The sequence below is a fragment of the Strigops habroptila genome, chromosome 7 (assembly GCF_004027225.2).
Source record: "Strigops habroptila isolate Jane chromosome 7, bStrHab1.2.pri, whole genome shotgun sequence".
Taxonomy (NCBI): Eukaryota; Metazoa; Chordata; class Aves; order Psittaciformes; family Psittacidae; genus Strigops; species Strigops habroptila.
Window position 1 is genome coordinate 34,421,730 of NC_044283.2, and position 20,316 is coordinate 34,442,045.

The window sequence follows — 20,316 nt, forward strand, 5'->3', positions numbered from 1 at the left end:
GATTTTGTTGGGCGAAAGCTTGATGATCCTGTCATCCCAGGAATATTATGAAAGAAAAACTCAGAATTAATTAAAGGCATAACTGGAAGAATGAAAATAGCTGAAATGATGCAAAAGCAGAAAATGTTAAGTGTGGCATCTCATGGGGAATAAAAAGAGACAGTTCTGACTGAAAAAGGAGTGCAGACAGATGATAGTCGGGCAGGTGTTACCCAACACATTTTGGGAACTGGCAAATCATCGGAAGAAAATATAACTGGAATTCACTTCAACAGAGAATCAGACTCAAACATTTCAGATGTGCAGCATTTGTTTTATGTGTCTTCATTCCTCAAGCCTCCGAATGTGACAAAGAACGGCAGCTTCTTAACCAGTGCTACAGACAGGATGCAAATTTTATTTCAAGTATTTACAAACCGCAGCCTGCCAGGTTAGTGCTGAGTTCCTTCTGTTCACAAGTTGTTTGGTAAAGGAATAAATGTGGTTTTCCTTCCAATCCATTAAGGAGCTGGATTTATTGTTCATTAGTATGAAAGTGGTTCACTTCTTTAAGCACTGGAAGTCTTATTGCTAAGCACTTGCATGAAAGAAATACTAAGTCTGAAGAGTTTCCTTCAATGTTATATCCCACAAATGAATAGTATCTTTATTTAAATAAGCAGCAGTGCTTTTCTCATTACAGTACAAAGTGCAGTAGTAGAAGGTATCATCTGAAGGAAATTTTTCCCCCAAATCTCTATTAATGATGCTGATAACCCTGCCATCAAATAGGCATGAGAGATTTTACCTCTGTCACGTTAAGGAGGTCTTTTCCCTCCATAAGGGGGAAGATTTCACACCTTCACCTGTAAGTTTGATGGGTTTGTTACCATCCCAGGAAAGATGAGATCCTTGAGCACAATGATCCTGTCAGAGCGCCTGCAGGCGCTCCACCAGGCAGTGCACTGTATTGGAGTGTATTCAGCACACACAATAGCGGATTCACCCACCAAATCAAAAAAAGGTTTTACGTAAGATTTTAAGACAATCTTAAGTCAATTTGAGTTTCTGGAGGCTCACACAAAATAGATCTTAACTGAGAATTTTTTGTATATAATTTCATGATTATTTTCATGAACATTTTAAGGTTAAAAAATTGCCGGTAACGATACAGTATCCTAACTGCGAGAACAAGCGTGAAAATAATACATAAAGCCAGAAAAAATCAATCCTGAAGTGTGATTAGGCTTTTACCCAATAGGCATCCCTGTGGTGGGGAGAAGATAGGTTCAGTCCATTGACCAATCCCAGCAGTTACAATGGAGTCTTACCTAATTCCCTCCTGCCCCCCACGTTGCATATTCATACGATCTAATTTGAATTAGTAACTCCCCATAACTCTGTCCTTTTACCAGTTGGTCATCTAACTTGCATAAGGATTACATAATTAAATGCCTAACTAGGCATACTCAGGGGTGTGTCTCTGGACGTGGGCAGGGGCCTTTTGACCTGTGGGTGTCATTTTTAGCATTAAAATGGGATTGTAATGAGGAAAGTTCACCAAAAGAACACTTAATCATGGTTTCTCACTCACAAAAACCATATTTTGGTGATTGGTTTAGTTTTGTGAGGAAGTAGCAGACTTCAAGGATAGTCTTTCTTGATTAGAGGTTCGTTAATCTTATTTTTCTGTCTTATTTTCCTCAATTCTGTTTTTCTCAGTTCTGTTTTCCCTCAGTATTGTTTTTCTGTCTGCCTACAAGGCCAAAGCCTCTCCAGCTATCAGTTCTCATGGTAAATAACTGTTGTTTCTCAGGTCTCCTTACCCTTTAAGAGGCCCTTGTATCTATTCAGGCTCTTTGCAAGTCTTATTTTTGTAATTAAATGTCTATGGAATGTTAACTATATATGATTATGGATCTTAAACTAAACATGGGGCTTGAGCATGTGCCTGTGGAGCTTGAGTGGCTCTAGTCATACATATTTTTGGTGTGAAATTCTCTCACTTTACAATCCTTGTTTGTCAGCTGCTAGGTGGTTTATCAGTAGTGGCGTTATCTTCACATTCCTGCATCTGCAGGGAGTAAACCTGGGCCTGGCTGTGGTGTCTTCACTCCGCTTCTCTCTCCAGTGAGTTTGTCTCAGTATGTGCCAAGGTCACAGGGTTGTCTGGGGAACTATTGTAGAGTAGATTCTGTGCCTGTCAACCGCATTCCGTCCCAGAAATAGCAGCTGCATTTTGCCCTCAAATTTCTTTAATACGGTAACATAACTGAGAATTCGGGGTGGGGGTTTCTCTAATTTCCCCCATTATTCCACAACCCCCATCTTAGACATGGTGTACCTGAGGCCTGGTTGAGATGCACATTTACTAAACAGAGGTAATAAGACTCAAACCTGTATCTGTCCATCTGCCAGACTGCACAGCAATTTGGTGGGCTAGAACTGCACCTACCCAAAGTAATGGTGTTCTTTCATCATGTTTTATGATTAGAGCAGCTTCTTAATTTTCCAGTGTGTTCTCACAGCTTGTCCTTTACTCATCTGCATAGCACATTTTGAATTAGTAAGGGTGTTTTCAGCAGCGATCCTGCACACAGGCAGCAAGCTAAGAGCAAATGGCTGAGCTCTTTCCAGAGACTAGCCAAGATATTTCAAGAGTATGCTCCGCTTGCTCTCAGTGAGGAAGCATCCACTGAGCTGCTTGAGACAGATGAGACTAGAAACCCAAAATGAAGAGAAGGGCACTCAGCTGGAATGATCAGCAATACGTTATTTCCTAAAGGAAGGAGAAATGTTAGTTTCAGTAATAAAATAAGTTAAAGGAGTTAGAGACATCACCAGTTTTAGCACTCCTCAGAATCTTGTGGTAGGACAAGCTTCAGTGAGTGTGTTACTGCTGTAATAAATGTGTAAAAGAGACAGACCTTCAAAGACATTACTGCTTAATAACCTGGAATGTCTTTTCCTGTACAATATACTGTTTAGTCCACTTAAACATATGTAACTCCTTCTACAATCTGCAGACAAACTTTTTAGGCTCTACTAGAGGGCAAAAAGCCTGGAGTTTGGCCAAACAAACACATGCTGTGAAATTCTATTTAACTGCAGAGAATACAATGACTGCTGCAGAATAAGCTTAACAATGCAATAATGATTTAAGGGCAAATCCATGCATTTCATGAGGTTTTTTACAAATAGATCTTTTCTGCTGTGGTGTAGACATTCCCACACTCTTTCAACTCCACTCTTTCACAGCATTATTGGCTTGTAATGTTTCTCCATCACTTAACATGTTTTCCATTATATTACCCTGTCCAGACAATTAATTAAATTCCAATCTATGATGTGCTTTATCAGAGTTTGTTAGAAGTTTTCACAGGTTTATAGAGAGTCTGTGTTGCTGCAAGCATACTAAGATCTTTATTGCCATATCCTTATGCATGCTATGTTCTCCTTCAGCATAATCTTTTCTTAAATTATTTTGATGGTAACTTTTAAAAAATTGAGTTAAGAATTAGAACATTTTTCCTCTCTCACAGCAAGAGGTTGATCAAGGATTCAAGATTCAGAGCTGTCCACTTACTGCTTCAACAGAAAGACCTGTGACTTAGAATGCGACCTGTCAAGCGTGCAGTCTTGAATATGTTTTGACACCCACCTTGTGAAAACAGAAGTTAATAAAAGTAAGTATGAAGCACATCAGAACATCATAGAAAGCATACATGCACAGGTATATCTACCATCACTTTCCTTTCTTCACCTCTGCCATGCCTCTGGGATGCTGGGCATTTCTTTTCACTGTGTTCTAGAGCTCTAGACAGGGAAAAAATGCAGACCACAGTATGCTTTGTCTTGAGTGTAGCTCTGTATTTTTAACGGTGCATGCTAAACCTGTAGTAATTTTACACTCCTAAGTCAAGTGCCTTCACTCTTTCTTTAAATACCTTCTCCAAGTTTCCTTCTTTCAGCTTGGTTTTCCCAGTTAGGTGTTTATTCTGATGTTCCTTATCTCTCTCCCTTAATCACCTTCAATCTTCTAAGACTTTCTGAAGACCAGTCTTCAGTTTGCTTTGCCTGTTATCTTAGTTCTCAGTATTCAGGAAAAGCTATACAGAGGAGAGTCCATGTTACTTTAAACCTTTAGAGAGGCATGCTGATTTAAAGTAATATAGAAGGCTGAGATGTCATTCTTAATTCTCCTTGGATACCCAGCTTCCTCAGCAATCCCATCAGAAACTGTGTGATTGGCGTGGAATTAAGGCAATGTGGATCAAAAATCAAAATCTTATCAGCAGTTGTTAATTTATGTTTAATTAAAATCTGTATCTGCTCATTTATTGCAATTAATCCTTTGAGTTAGTAACAAACTGAACTGTGTGTTGCTATTCTGCAGAAGCCAAGAAAAGTATTAGGTATGGCCTCTTTTTCTAACTGTAAAATGAGATCTAAGTGGACTCATTCAGCATTGGGGTTTTAGGCATGCTTTTCTGTTTTATGAACTCACAGACAGAACAGTATATTGATCTGTTGAAAAAAAGGTGTAGCACAAGATGTGATGTACCTGGGTTTGGCTTCACTTCATCTTAATTCTTCCCTTCAATCCTCATCTTAGATCATCTTTCTTGTCTGTGGGTACGTGCTTTGGGTTTTACAAGTTTGTAAAACAAAAAGTACATTATTGAGCACAAACCTGCTCTGTGTTTTCTTCCTACCCAGCCCCCTTTATGTCCTCTTTTGTATCTCAGCGAGACGGGTTTGACCATTGCTTGTCATGTCCTTCAACATACTCAGCTCCTTGCATCTTCCTCTTTTCAGGATGAATGTGTCAAGTTGCAGCTTAAAGTTCTGATCTCAGTTATAATCACTACTCAGCTGGGGTATTTCTGTATATTTTAAGAAAAAAGTAGCAACCTGCATGTTTTGTTTTCTGCTGGTTATCTTTGCCAGTAGTTGCTGATCTCCGGAGTGTGCATTATCCACCAGGGGGAGCCGAAGCCAAGAACTGTCAGATTTTCATAGAATCTTAGAACCATTTCAGTTGGATAAGACCGGTAAGATCATCGAGTCCAACCATTAACCTAGCACTGCGAAGTCCACTACTAAACCATGTCCCTGGTCGCCATGTCTAATGTCTTTTAAATACCTCCAGGGGTGGTGATTCAACCACTTCCCTGGGCAGCCTGTTCCAATCTTGACAACCCTTTCAGTGAAGAAATTTTTCCTAATATCCAATCTAAACCTCCCCCAGTGCAACTTGAGTTGGCCTTTCCATTCCCAGGGAGTTCCCTGGTGAAAGTCCTCTCTTACTACAAGTGCTTTGGACTTGGGCATCTGTCCTCGAGTTACGGGACTGGGTAGGAAACCAGTGCACTTCCTTGTGCTAAGTTACAACCTCTTTTGGGAATCGTCACTTGAGTGTCAAAGAAGCAAAGCAAAATCTTGCGATGCAGATGTCATTGTTCTTTGGGTTTTATGTGTGCTGTTCCTTGTAACATGAATAAGGACACCAAAATTATATAAAAGAGAATTAACTTTGAGAGTAAACTAATTATCCCTGAGAAAATTAGGCCAGATAGAAGCAAGGGTGAAGAGGTTATCAGTGTCTCTAAAAGGAAATCTCTCAAAATTCCTGACTACAAACAGGCTGTAGGATATCTCTTCAATATAGTAAAGTCACATTTTATTTATCAAGAAATAAATTGGCTGAAAAATAACAGAACGTGTTGCTCATGTATATTACGTATTTTAATTTTGTTCAGCACAGAAATATGTGTCAAGTGTCTAAAGTCTAAAGTGTTTATTTTGACTGAGAATTTTGGTACTAAAAATTTACATGTTTCCAAACTTACATATCTTTATTTTTCCTTAAAAATCACAGTATTTTGACATATTCCAGTTTATCCCAATTCATGAACAGGGTTGGGGTTTTTTTTAGGGTAACCAATTAGTCAAGGTGAGAGGGGTTTTATTGTTCTTGTTCTTGGCTTTCTTTCCGTTTAATAAATCATAAGATCAATTTATATTTCATCAACTTTTAATAAAAATCTTCCTTTGATTTAGAGGACAGCAGGAGTGCTGGTCCTTCTGGACAAATGAGCTTCTTGCGTTTCTCTCTGCACTTGGAATAAGCCACTCACACAGAAATAAGTAGATGTTGAGACATGTTGAGACATGTTGAGACATAACAGCTGAAAGGAGGTAAGGAACAGTTTCTTGTACCATTTCTAATTTGTAGTTGACCATACGAACATAAACAGTCTTTGGGAAAATATGGCATTGACTTCTTTGTACTACAAAAGGCAGGAAAACTCACACAGTTAATTATAGCTGAGCAATAATATACAAAGCTGGTCCTTACTGCCTCCAAGCTGCTTGCTACTTGCTCAGGTCAGTTGTAATTTTCAGTGCTGTGGTATCCTTTGACTTCTGCAAAACCATTAGTCTGTTGGTCATAAGAATTATGATCCATGGGAGACGCTGAAACTTCCCTAGGTAACAGTCAAATTTGCTTTCTACGCCACCAATTGTGGGTAAAGAGTTAGCATATTAGACCTCCAATGGGATTTTTATTTCAAATTCAAAATCTTGTCATACTTAAAAAATGGTAACAGTCACATCAAATAACCTCAATTTCAGCTCAGGTTTCTGTTCTTTGACAGATTTTTGTCACATCCTGCAAAGGAAGGTGGAAGACAGTTTATATCAAATTGCTGTCTAATAAACTCTTTATGGTTTCTTCAGTTAGAAGTTGCCTTTTATACTGGAGCATAAGGTTTTAATAGATTTTTTTTTTTTAATGTCTGGATCTTATCTAACTTACTCAGGGCTCATTACCCATATTTCAGCATTTCAGAGAGGAGGACTTATTTCTGTATTTATTTTGCTGTCAATTTACTTAAATAATGCCATAGCTTGTCAGGCTTTTTAACAGGCATTTTCTAACATTTCAATGGGAATTAATTTGTCAAATGTAGTAAATAAAAAGAGAAATGTAAGAATTTAGGAAAGATTAGCAGGAGACTCAGAGATTTGAAAACCAAACCTTAAATTATGCATTTTACAACTGTACCTCCTCAGCAGTGGCTGCTGGATAAATTGCAGTGCTGTATGACACATTGGATCTGCACTTTAGGATTTTCTTAATTAAAGAAAATAGAAGAGGAGGAAATCTTACAACTTCTTTTGGAAGGGGAGATACGTTAAGTTATAATTTATTTCAGATGCAGTTAATTAGCTATAAAATGACCCTTTTTTAGTTTTCTTGGGTAACTTTTTACATTTCTAATTATTTCTGACAGCTTTTTTCTTCTGTCTCTGCACTCCATTCCTGCTGCCACTTCAATTTTTGTTTCAGTTCCTTCTCTCTTTTGGGTTTATTTTTCTCTCTTGCTTTGTGTGTGGGTGATACTTTCATATTCTCTCTTTTCACGTTTGACTTCCCTTCCTTTCAGAATTTTATTGCCTCATACTTTATTCTGATGTTAGGAAAGGGAAAGGAATATATGCCAGCTTCAGTCTCAGGAAATATATTCAGCTCTGTGTTTGAACCTATACTTCATTTTTATTATTTCAGGGTTCTCATCTGATGGACTCATGCCATTTGCTGCGTGAAATACACATTTCTTCAGCAGATACTCCTATACATAGGGATTGCTCCACACATATCAAGAAATTCACTGAAAGATCATACTCTGTGTGCTTGTAGAGTAGTAGGAAGTACTACCAGTGAGAATTTAGGATTAAAAAAAATCCTCCTCATAACTCAGTGTCAGCCTTCCCTCGTTGCTCTATATTTGATCTATAGTCATTATATAATACAAATCTGTTATAAGGGATTAATCTTAAGGATACATTTTGTAGGTGTGAATTCCCTCAGCCCTTCAACAACCTAATATATCTCCACTAACTGCTACTCAAGTACTTCTTCCAAACATAAGTTGAAGGGCGTTCTTTCCAGGGTACGCCAATGCAGCACGCTGCTTTACACAATGTTTGTTGAGACTGTCAAACTGAAATTTCTGAGAACAGGATTTGTGCTAGTGCAGTGCAGGAGTGTGCTCTCAGTTGGTGCCCTACTCCCAATATCAGCTGGGAGTCTGTTATTCATTTCTGCTCTGTCTAAATATTGTGGTCATGTAAAAAAAGCTGTAGGTTTTCTAAGGGTGACTAGTCCGCTTTTATAGAATATAATGGTAGGAAAGGATTGTCATAATTACTTATGGAGTATCTTGGACAAGATTTGAATAGTGAGGTTTAGGAGAAGTCCAGTGTCTGCACTCGCATTGACTTGATTTTCAAATGGCGCTGGCAATATTCTGTATCAAAGACAGAAATAGTTTGCAAAGGCAAATCCAGCTGTAAGGAGTTAAGACAAAGTGCTAGAAAGAAAATTGATGAAAGAGGAAGGAAGCAATAGACCATACATGAAAGAGATTATAAAGAGAATAATCCAAAGTGTGTGCTGATGTCCCGTGTTTGATCACTGGTATGTCTGAAGGGTTCAAAAGCTAAATTTGCAGACAGTAATGACATTGGGAGCACAGCAAATTATAGTGTATGCTACATCTAGATTCAGTGCAAGCAGAGATGGGGGCAAAATATTTCAAAAGAAGCAAAATCAAACCACATTAAAAATCCCAAGTACTGTACATGACAATCCTTTTTAGCATTAAAATTTTCAGTTAACTTGTATATTTGGCAAACTCATTGGGTTTTATTCCGGAATTGTCACTGCCAGAGCAGCAAGATTGCCCTTCCGATCCACCCCTAGTCATATCATTGTTGGTATAAAAGTCCAAATCAGGCTGCATCAGCGTGTCTGGAGTTTGCTCTGTACCTTGCTTGTACAGTTGGTTCTGACAGTATAGACTGGGTTGCGCATACGCACCTGCAAACAATTCAGTCTTCCTTGAACATGCACTTAGTTTTCAGGATTAATTTCATAGTGTGACAGAATAAGGCTACAGATATGTTTTCTCTGTTTCAGTTGACTCTTCTGTTGTACAGGAATAGAAAAGAAGCCATGGTGTTCAGTGCTAGCAAAGGCGATGTGGTTGTTAAGGTGATATGTCGAAACTGTGGTGGTTGTGCAGGGAGAAGCTGTAATGAATGACTACTGCCTTGTGATCTAGGTAATGAAAGTTTAGAAACTATGTTCTTGCTTTGCCAGTAAAGGAAGTTGTGCGCCATTTTTTAAAACATTTGGGTGGCCCGTGAGGTCTTCAAGAGCATCTCTTCTAAGTTCTTCTGGAGTTTTTGAAAATCACGCTGGCAGCCTTCTAACAACTTCAAGTGCCTAATTCCTCCTAAAAATCCAGGCAGTTACCCCTAACTTTTTCATCCAGCTGTGTTCCATCTGAAGGCAGGAGGCTTCAGTTCCTTCATGTCTCCTTTAAACCACGTAGATTCAGGTACCTGCATCCTACCATGCCTGGCAGCTGCTCCAAGAGCGAATTCTATATTACTCCATTACTTTCAGAAGGGTCAGCAGGGCTGACCTTGCTTCACACTGAGGTGAGTTTGATGCTAAAATATTCTTGAGAGAGCGTGTTTTCTTTTCAGGTAGTGCTACAAATATAAAAACAATTGCTGTTTTAAAAGTGCCTGTAGTGGTATAGTAGAAACCTCCCTCTTGCTATGAACAGATCTGCTGTTCTTTAGAGGGCAGCAGGCTATTATGCAAGTAGAACTTTTCAGTGTTAGCACTTCGGTCTACTCTTGCACTCTTCAGGATTGCTGCAATGACTTTATTTGCATTTGCTTCATTAACCATCTGGGCTATCACCTCACGGCATTCAGACACTTAATACCACTGAGGTAATACTCAGGAATGTAAAGACCACAGGCATGTGGACAAGTTACCTTCAGTTCCTTTTGGAGGTTTCATTTCTATTGCCATTTTGTTAAGTAAAGGAGAATTGTTTCTTTGGATTGATTCATTTCTGAAATGATCTCAAACTATTGATATTGTAATTACATATTCTATTTCAGTAATCTCTTCTGCTTTGCCGTGGTACATTAATTAATGTCCTACTGTTTCACGTGAACATCTCTAACAAGACTGCAGTGAAAAACGGTGTGCTATGTGGTTAAAAAAATTAATACCAAGTGACCTGAGTACTCTGAAGTAAATCATATGACAAAGGAGATGGGCTTAAGTGGTGAGAAAGTGTGTTCATTCTTGTGAGAATACAAGATCTGAACCAAATGTCATGTGAATTTTGTGGAACTTTAAGAGAATTTAACTAAAGTTCCAAAGGTGATGATTGCTCCTTATCTCTGAAATGTACTCTCTAATCCTTAAAATCTCCATATTCTGGAAACCAAAGATATGATTATTTTCAGCGTTGAATTCAAGCTTCTGTTGCTATCTCAGTACTTTATTAGTAAGCTGAATACTGTTATCAGAGATCTATAATTGAATATACATTTTACATCTTGTAAATAATATGAGCTTCAAAAGTATATTTGGTGACATTAAAGTCAAATGATGGCTTATTCTAAAAAATGTTCAAGTCCTTAAATCCTGTGCAGCTTAGCTCAGGGAAAGATACCTGGAAACATTGCTTCCGAACACAGTTCTTGTGGTAAGACAGTTGCATAGAATAAATTTTGCTAATTTCAACGTTCTCTGTAAGCCAGATCACATCAGGCTTTATACCTAGTGATCAGCACCACATATTTCGTCTGAAAGTGAAATCATCACCAGTGCAGATGCTTGTGTACCTGGCCTTTGTGTACTTACCAAAAAGGTGGGCGGCAAAATTCAGGTAGACTATTCAAGCAGCCTCACAAGGTAGTCCCAGAAGAACAACCACAGACACGTGTGTTAATTGGAGAATATTCTATTCCTGTGCTGGAAATGCTTTATTTATCAATTTAACTTTAAATATGTAGGCATTTGTCCTGAACTTCTCTGTTTAGCCTTTTGTAGTGGAAAGAACTACCTTCTAATGTGGAACTTGGCTGCAAAGATCAATGACCAGGTTTCGACTGTTACTACAAACAATGGAAAAAACACAAATGGAGTTTGAGACACTGTGGCTATGCAAAACTCTTTGTTTGTACAGAGAAGGGATTGGCCTCTCTTCTGGATTTTCTGACACTCATTTTTCAGGTACTAACTGCAAACTTATTCTGAAAGTGTGGGAGGGTGTGCATGCCTATGGATTTCTTTTCTATTCATGTAAAACCTAATTAAACAAGACATTTGCTTAGATAATTGATTACACAAAGCAGGCAAGTGAGGATTTTATATTTTTACCAGATTCTGTTAACTTATGACCTCTTGAAAGGAAGCATGTGAAGAAACAGGTCATTACATCCTCCCTTGCCAAAGGAAAGAGTTCAGGATTCTTGAGGGAGGACTACTGCTTGGCCTTCCTGACAACAGGTAGGAGTTTGTCTCTGGCACTGACTGCATCTTCCACAAAATTTTACATATAGAACAAGTCATATGTTCATGCTCTGTGCAACTAACTGTGATATACTTTTAAATAGAATGATTGTTCAGTCTTAATTTCAGAATATTCATTTAAAAAAATCTTCCTTGTATACATTCTTGAGTCACAACAGTCATTAGCATAAAGGGCATTCTCTTAAAATCCATCAGACACTCATGGAAGTGTCTCTAAATAAAGTTAAAGTCTGTAAATAAACAACTCTTTACAGTATATTGTGTATCTGAGTGGGAGCTTTTAATTCTGGTTAAGATCAGCTGCACTTCCTAGTTTCAAAGCCACCGTGTGCCCTGAACTGTGAGCTCAGCCTCCCTTTTCCAGAAATGGAGGAAGACAAAGGAAGACATTTTCTGGGGATAAAATCCTGTAACAGTAATAAAGACCTCACTGGAGCAGAAAGATGCAACTCATTCTTCCCTGTGCCTGTTGGAGTTGGTTTTCCCTAGTGTTTGTGAGGTCTGTGAGAAATGTTTGGATAAGATCTTTTGGTGCTGTTCCCAGAACATGGTTCATGTGATATCAAAGAATCCTGATGTTTTGCCAGGGACCTTTTTGTCATTGGGAATTTAGAGACTGGGTTTGTAAAGGGTTGGCTGAGCCAGAATACAAATTAAAACTCCTGAGCAACCTATTCTGGAAGCCCATCTTCTATCAAAGGCCACCAGGGACCTGTGCCAGGAGACACCTCCCAAAAGGAGAATGAGCAATGAAGCGACAGGTGACAGCTTCAAGTTCTGTAGCACTGCAGAGCTGGAGCTGAAACATCAGTGTCCAGGCCATGGATCTGCACTGAAATAGGAATTAATGGAATAAATGAATGTACTCATTGTAACCTTCCTTAAAGCCAGAGTAGCTTTGTCTTGAAGCATCTGTCTTTCCATCTGTGACGTGTAAATTTTGTTCACTGGCAAGGCAGTCCTGGGTGAATGGAAGATAACCATACTGACAGTTTTCCTCACTAGTTTCCACTCACCTCTTAAAGTCTGGACTTGCAGACTTCTCAGTAAATGCAAGGAATTTATGTTGAATCTACTATAGCTGTTCACAGTAGTTATTTAAGGTGCAGTCTGTCACCACCTGCTTACTATATACAAAAGATGAGAAGAAAGCATATTTTCCAAAAGCCTTAAAATTGCAGTGATCATCTATTAGCGATAGGTAAATTGTTTCTCCTTCCTGATGAGGAATTTTGCTTCAATGAATGTGATCAAAAGGTTGCATCAGGTGGCAAATGTCAATGTTTAATATTTTTTCAGAACTTTGGATCCCATGGGAAAGGTGCAATGAAATTATGACAAAAAAGGAGACTGGAAAAGAAGGTAAAACAAGAAATAGAAAAACAGGGAACTTATTAGTGAAAAACATAATGTAATTGATCCGTACTTGCTTAGTGGAGATGAAAAGCTGAGAAACAACATCCTAATATATCGTGTATATGATAGAATCATAGGATGGCTTGGGTTGGAAGGGACCTTAAAGATCCTCTAGTTCTAATCCGCCTGCCATGGGCAGGGATGCCTTCCAGTAGAACAGGTTGCTCAAAAACCCATCCAGCCTGGTCTCAAAATATCATAACATAGTATTAATTATAATATAATCTCAAAATATTGTTCTGCTTACTGATGGATATGTTATGTTACAACTGTTAGAATCCTCAGAAGCTATTTTGTCCTACTTTGTGTTCCTTTTTTTTTGTTGTATCACGTATATCTGTCTTGTTTTCACTCCATAGTTTCCATTATGATCTGGTATCAGGAAGTTCTCGGATAGGTAAGTGTTCTGGGGTGATAATCATAATTAAATCCACCTTTTGATTGTTTAATTTACAATGATGAATAATCTTCTAATTGGAAATACTATAGTTTTTCTTCCTAAAGATCAAATTTGAAATTGTAATAAGAATTTTACAGTTTCATTGAGCTGAAACCAGAATTCCTTTTTTCACAACTTTGCAGAGTTTATTAATAATCTTTGCTGTTTACTGTCATCTGCATATATAAAGTATCACTGGTGGGCTGTGTTTGGCTTTAGTATGAACAGTTTCCCATCTGACTTACTGTAGATAGTCTCAGCTCTGTGTTCATTTGACATACGATTTGCCTTGATTTTCTCAGTCATTACTCCATTGGGTCAACAGACAGATAAGCTGGAGAAGTTATCACAAGTGCATATGTGTACCTATATAATAATTTACATGTCCATATGAAAGGACTTATGCCTAGAGGTCCATTTGGTTTTAAGGTTCATTGACCAACACCAATGCCACTTAACAACTTACATAAATAAATATGCTAAGATTGAGAAAAGGGTACATATTTTTAATTAAATATAAATGAGATAGATAGATAAAAAAGGAAAGTGCTGACATGAATCTGCAGAAAAGTTCTTGAGCTTGTCCCTGACTTGCCAGATGCTTGCCTGCTCCCTCGGTTGCAGTGTGTTCATACCAGGCATACCATCTCTCTCAGTTCAGTTTGAAGCCCTGTGCCAGCTCCATCTTCTAGAAACCAGTACATCCATGCTCCTTCTATACACTGCTGTCCTGACCTTCATTGGCCACTATCTGGTGCTTCCCAGCAACACTGGAGAAAATTGACTCTGTCATAATTTGAAACTTAGAAACCAGAAGGGGAGGTATTGTTTTTCGTAAGCTTAAATGCACTTTTCATGTTGAAAAGTGACTGCAAGATGTGGTATTTGTAAAAATAACCAAGAGTTTGGATGGCGAATATTTTCATGAAACTACTCAGAAATGATCTGCACAGTAAGGATTGCTTACTGAACATGTTCTCTACTTGCTAAAAATTCGTGTACTCATTTTGTCAGTCCCTTCCACCAAAAATTGACACCAAAGAAAATACTGTGAAATATTATTCCAGTGTTTCGTGGTTTTTGAATAGGTAGAAATGAAATCATAGTGTCCAGGTTTGCTGCTTAAAATACCTGAACATCTATCAATTTTTCTATGAGTGTGGAGAATATAATTATTTTGTTACTAATTAGTTACAAATGCAACAAGTAGAAAGCAGAGCTGGAAGTCCATTTAGGAGTTCATTTATTTCAACAGCACTGACATTTATTATTATTGGGCCTATCTTTCTACTGTAATAGGGTAGGCCCTTCATATATACAAACATCCCTATTGTCACTCCAGCAAATAGGTGGTACTTCTGTGCAAACTTAGAATCTTGTCTCTGGGTAGTTGTGCTCTGCAGCCATTGCCTGAATCACCAGGTATCCTTAGAAGCTTCCTCTTCCTAATCCTAGTCTCAATGCCTCTGGGAAGTTGCACCATTCCTCACATCCTATATGCCTTTCAATGTTCCTCAATTTTGGATCTGCATTTCGCTGGGAAGAGAAAGGTCAGCCTTCCCCATGGACTTTGTGCTGCTGTGGTAGCATAACCTTCAACACAGTTCAGCTCACTTTCTCCAGGGGAATGCAAGAAAATGCAACAAGTGTCCACCCAGCTGGCCAGTGGCAATGCCCAGAATGTGCCCTTAGATAGAGTGGATCTGATGGCTCTGGTCCCCTCCTGTCCTGCTGGCTGAGAGTGAATTCTTCAAATGATTTTCAGAGAGAACTTTCAGGAGAAAAGGTAGAATGAAGGAGAAATGACAGATTAAATTCTCCTGGAGCTTTGTTCAGACTTCCAGTGGTATGTCAGTGCCTTCCCACAGCTCAAGAACTGCTGAGTCAATCCATTTCCCCTGCCCAAGGGCAGGATCAGTTATAACTAAACTGATGCTGACATGATTGTCTAGCCTGTCTTGTAGCATCTTTGTCACTGGAGAGCTTCACTTTCCAAAGTAATATATTCCAGTGCTTCACTATTATTATGGTTGAACAGTTCCTTTTTGTTTTGTTTTCTCCCTAGTGTCTTATTTATCAGTGCTCCAACCAAAGGACATTAATAATTGTCCTTTTCACTTAGACAGATTGTCTCTTTCCTCTCAGAAGCAAACTTTCACATTACTGAGGACTACTGACTTCATTTCTCTTGTTTCTAGGCTTTGTTCTATTTTTTATTAGAAGTCAGTCTTCTACACCTCTTCCCTCTCTTGTTGCTTATTTGAACTCCCTCCACCCTCAAGTGTGGTTTCCAAAACTGAATAGCATATAATTACCTAACATGTTTTAAAACAGTATTTCTATTTATTCATCTCACAAGATTTGGTATTTTTTTGCAATGGTGCAAAATTAGTGACACGTTGATCTTACTCCTTCAAATCCTAGGGGGCTTTTATTGTCATTGATTATTGTATTATGTTAAATAATTGCTAAAGTGCTATTCCTTAGGACTAATACGGAAATAATAGTAGAGGTGTTTAACTGACAGATACTTAAAATTACTATTTTTCTAAATTTTAGGTTTAAAAATTATTGAAAGATGAGCCAGATGTGTACTACTTAGCAATTATGGATGATGCCAGTAGAACTGGGTTTGGAGTCATGATGGAAAGTAGGTAAACTCCTGAATATGTTCCTCTTTCGTTATTACATGAATGGTACACTCCAGTCATCAAGTCCCTGTACCAAATCACTTGCTCAGAAAGGAAAAATGAGGAAGCTGGCTAATGCTGATAAGGTAACTTCGTGAAACGCAAAGAAAAAGTTAATAGATTTTGTGCTTCTGCTGATAAGTCAAGGATTTATAATGTTTGTTAAAATGACTTTGAGTTCTCTTTTCAAACAAAATGACTCTTACATCATTTTCTTCCACTCGCATCCTTTCACTAAGTACAATAAAACTATGGTTGGTCATCTTGCCAGGTTTTTTGCTACCTTAAGAACTGAGACAAAGGACAGATAACCAATGGTTTATAATGACAAACATACTAGTTTCTACTCTTGTTTTCTCATCTTCTAAACTGGAAATGAGCAGGAACGTTGGGCAGTCATTACTAAAGATTTGCATGATTTGTTTGAAATTAGGCTTTGTTGTATGTCACCTTTATTAAGCAGTGCTCTTTTTACATGGGACTTGGTTTTACGTATGACTCAGTAGCCCCCCCTTTTTCCCAGCTGAATTGGTGATGTTGATCATTCCACTTCAGGGTAAAAATCTAATCACAGTGACGCAAACAACACAGGGAGACTCTGGGCTGAAGAAAGTTCAATTCAGAAGCCCAAGCATCAAATAAAATCAAAGGATCTAGGGAAAATTTAGTGATAAAAGGCAGCCAGCCATCACCAAGTACGCAGTGAGATTCCAGCAGAAGGTGACAGGATTCCAGTGTCTACATTCTTATCAAAATAAGACTTAGAAGAAACTTAGTGTTTTTAAGACTTGCATAGTTGTAACGAGAGACAACGAAGAGAAACTATGCATTTAGAGCTACTGTAAGTCCAGTCAGTCTCTATGGTTGTGCTGTTTCATCTTTCCAAGTCTTACAGCATACATAGTGATCTCTAGTGGGTTTTATTTAAGGTTTAAACAGAGATCTGCTTGGAATGACACACTGAAACAAAATTACACCAAAGCTATTATACAGTCTATTTTAATGAAGTTGTTTATATCAGCACCATCTTCAGCTGAAACTCATAACACTCCATTAAATATTATATCTTCCTACGTGGTTCCAAAAGCATGGCAGAAATAGCAATACCACAGTTACTGCTTCAGCTTCTTCCCATGGAGTAAGATCGCTGACCCAGCAGAAGGTTGTACATAGTTCAGAGCCTTAAGTTAGGCGACTTCAACTAGGATGTCTTAGTTAAGTGCTTTCAGTTGATGCAGTTAGCATTCAGTAGAAATACAAGCAGTATCTTACAAGAATGAGCCTAGTGCCATCTCTTTAGTCTGTACTTGCGTGACTGGCTTTAGTGCAGGAGCTTGTACCCTGTCTCTCTCCTCATTTTTGCTATGCCAGGCAAGAATAAACAGTTTCAACATCATTTTGTGTTCAAGGCCTTTTTTGTCTATCTATTTATTTATTAATCAGAGCCAGCTTTTGAACAGAGACAGAATCTGCTTTGTGCAGATTCCACATTTTGCTATATTCAGGCTATTGAATAGCACATGAAGTGTCTGCTGAAGAACACGGTTGCACTCCCTTTGGAGAAATGGGCAGAGAGGAAAGGCACAAGCTATTAGAAATAACGAGTTTGTCAGCTGGAAAATAAAAGGTGTTTAAAAGCAGAGTCAGCCTAAAGAGCTTCAGCTATAAAGAGTTGAATGGAAGAATGTAATTTTTATATTTATCAGATAATTCCATTTATAAGCTGTGCTTAATTTAGTGAGAAGGAAAACTAGGACTATATAATCTGGGCACGTTTTACGTAAATTTATATGCAGATTTACTTTGGCCATAAGGCTCAAGAAGGAGCCTTATCAAATGATCTGTTGTTTTGGCAAGCATACTAACGTGATCTTAATTTAATAACAACTTTTTCCTACTGAGTTTTTGAATAAACTTCTGCCCAGAGGCCATATTCCAAAATAACAGGATTATGGTTTTAATATTATTATTTTAATCCTTCATCCAGAGACCAAATAGATGCAGGACTGTTTCTGGTTACAGTCAGGATATTCCTCCTGCAAGGGATTTGCATGATTTGAATTATTAAGAAAAGTTTTAAACTTCTTCTCAGTTCATTTAATTCTTGTAAGTTTTAACAGCCTTTTACAGTTGGCAGTTACTGAAGCTGCAGTTCAGTTACTGGGGTGCACTCCACCAAGTCAAGCCTTTGAAATCTGTGGGTGCTTTCTGCTCTGCTGTTGTACCTCATGCCAGCAAGTACAGATGACAACTCATTAAATACAAGTGAGAGAGGTGTTATCAGAAAGAATTTTATTAAATATGAGACTCATGTCTGACCCACCTCCCCCAAACCAATTCTGTCTCCGTGGCAACAGCCACAAGCATGTGACAAAACATTTGGGATTTCTCTAAAGAAAAATTTAAATACTTAAAACGTCACTTTTCAGGGAAGCGTCATATTGTATCCTCAAGCAGGTTTCAAAAGTGCATAGTATGTTTACTTGTGGCTTGAACACATGCTCTGTTAACTTACCTGATCTGGCAGTGCTTTGGTAACAGAGAGTTCTGTCTTCTGAAGCCCAGTTTAGGTTAGCTCTGGTTTGATAATCACAAGTTTTATTGCAGTGTTCTTTACATAAAATCATCCATGAGTACCTTTGCAGTTTACTACAATTATTTTAATAGTGCAAGAGGGGAAAGATTCAAAATTATTCTTACTTTCTACTCCTAAATAAAACATAATCCTAACATAGATGAATTTGCCACTCTAGTGTATACTATCATTAGATTACAGATTACTGCATTGATAATCATAGCCAAAGTATGTATTTTTATTTAGAAAATGCTAAATGGTCTGTTTCTGAATGATTTCAAGTATTATTCAACATTTCCAAGTTTTATGAAATTAACATGGAGTCCTACACCAATGCAGACATTCCGATGACCTGATACTCAGAAATCCAAATCATTTACCATTTTTTAAACTTAAAAATTCTCCCAAAGGCCATTTAATAGTGAGATTACCTTGCATCCTGCATCCGAGCTCTACTGGTTAACATATACAACTCACTGTGTTCAATTGACAAGATGATTGTCAGATAATCTTCATGCAAATAGCAGAAGCATGGGGGGTCTTGTTATTGTTTACCACAGGCTCCTTTTACTCTAGACTTTTAATATCCATCTATACTCATTTCCACCACTCAGAATAATAACCTGTCTGTTGTTAACTTCAAACAGCAAAAAAGCAGTATCTCCATACAAGCCCGAAAGGGGGACAGAGCTTCTGTGGCACAAGTATGAATGCTGGGGCACCTGTGCGCGAATGAATTAATTGCACAACTTCTGTCCATGCGCGTCCCCTCTCCATAAAATAAATCAATTAAAAAAAAAAACCAATACTGTTCCTGCACTCCCACAAAAATCTCTGCCTCACTGAGACCATGTAGGGACAAAATGAAGTTTGGGGTGGTATCTGTAAGCCTACCATTTCCTAGCCTGACTAGTGACCTAAATAAAACTTTCAGTATTAGGTTTTTCCGAGATGTAATTTATACTATGGCTGTCAGGAGTTAAGATAGTAGTTGCCATGGAGCTTTAATCTTTTTTTAGGGTTTAGTCAAAGCAAGCTGGAAATCTGTGTGCTGGGTAGAACCCTGCTCAACAAAATTTTATTTAAATTGGGACAGGATTTTATCCTAATTTCTCTACTGAAAGTTATTCTCAAAGGTTCTAGCATTCTTTTTATTTTATTCTATTTCTCAGCAGGAGATTAGTTTCCTTTTTAGGCTTCTTAAATCACACTACATTCAACCGCAGAAGTATCCAAGTTGCTTCCACCCAACTCCTCCGACTATAAACTGTAACTTTCTGCTAGTCTTAATGTGCACAGTTAATCACTGTAGTGAAATTCATTCACCAGTTTTACCATTTTCCGTGGAGGTATTCTATAAGTACACAGAAACAAAACTTTGGAGAGGATTTTATTTGAGGTATGCCCATGAAGTGCTAATCCCTCCACTGAAAAACAGGCCTTTGGAACAGAAGTTATTACAGTTTGAATCTGTGCGTACACTGCTTACAACTTCACTGATGTACATGCAAGGAAAAAAGCAGCATGCAATGCATGAAGTGGATCTCTGGAAAGTATGAAATAGGCTGTGCTACAGTCTGTAATGTTCTGCTGGAACACAGTTGCAGCAGAACAGAGATGCAGTCCAGCTTAATACTTGCAATTGAAACATTGCTGACTTGCTTAAAACTGAACTTGCCTACCAGGTAAAACAAAAGAATGCAGAAATACCTGGGGGAAAAGATGCAGAATTTGTCAAAACAAGCTTTTAGAACTCTTACCCCACCCCAACCAAAAATTAGAAATGATTCAAATGCAG

General features: G+C 38.1%; 1 protein-coding gene across 3 annotated transcripts in view; it reads left to right on the forward strand.

The window, feature by feature from the left end:
- The window catches only part of RWDD4 (RWD domain containing 4), a 32,094-nt gene extending 14,755 nt beyond the window's left edge, over positions 1 to 17,339 (forward strand). For 2 of the 3 annotated variants that reach the window (XR_004389939.1, XR_004389937.1), the window contains 7 exons: positions 2 to 2,109; positions 3,522 to 5,033; positions 6,043 to 11,098; positions 11,249 to 11,374; positions 12,698 to 12,760; positions 13,174 to 13,211; positions 15,813 to 17,339. The gene's annotated coding sequence lies outside the window, so the exon portion shown is untranslated. The remainder of the gene's footprint in view (position 1; positions 2,110 to 3,521; positions 5,034 to 6,042; positions 11,099 to 11,248; positions 11,375 to 12,697; positions 12,761 to 13,173; positions 13,212 to 15,812) is intronic. The other variant, XR_004389938.1, reaches the window with a different exon arrangement.
- Positions 17,340 to 20,316: the final 2,977 nt, after the last annotated feature.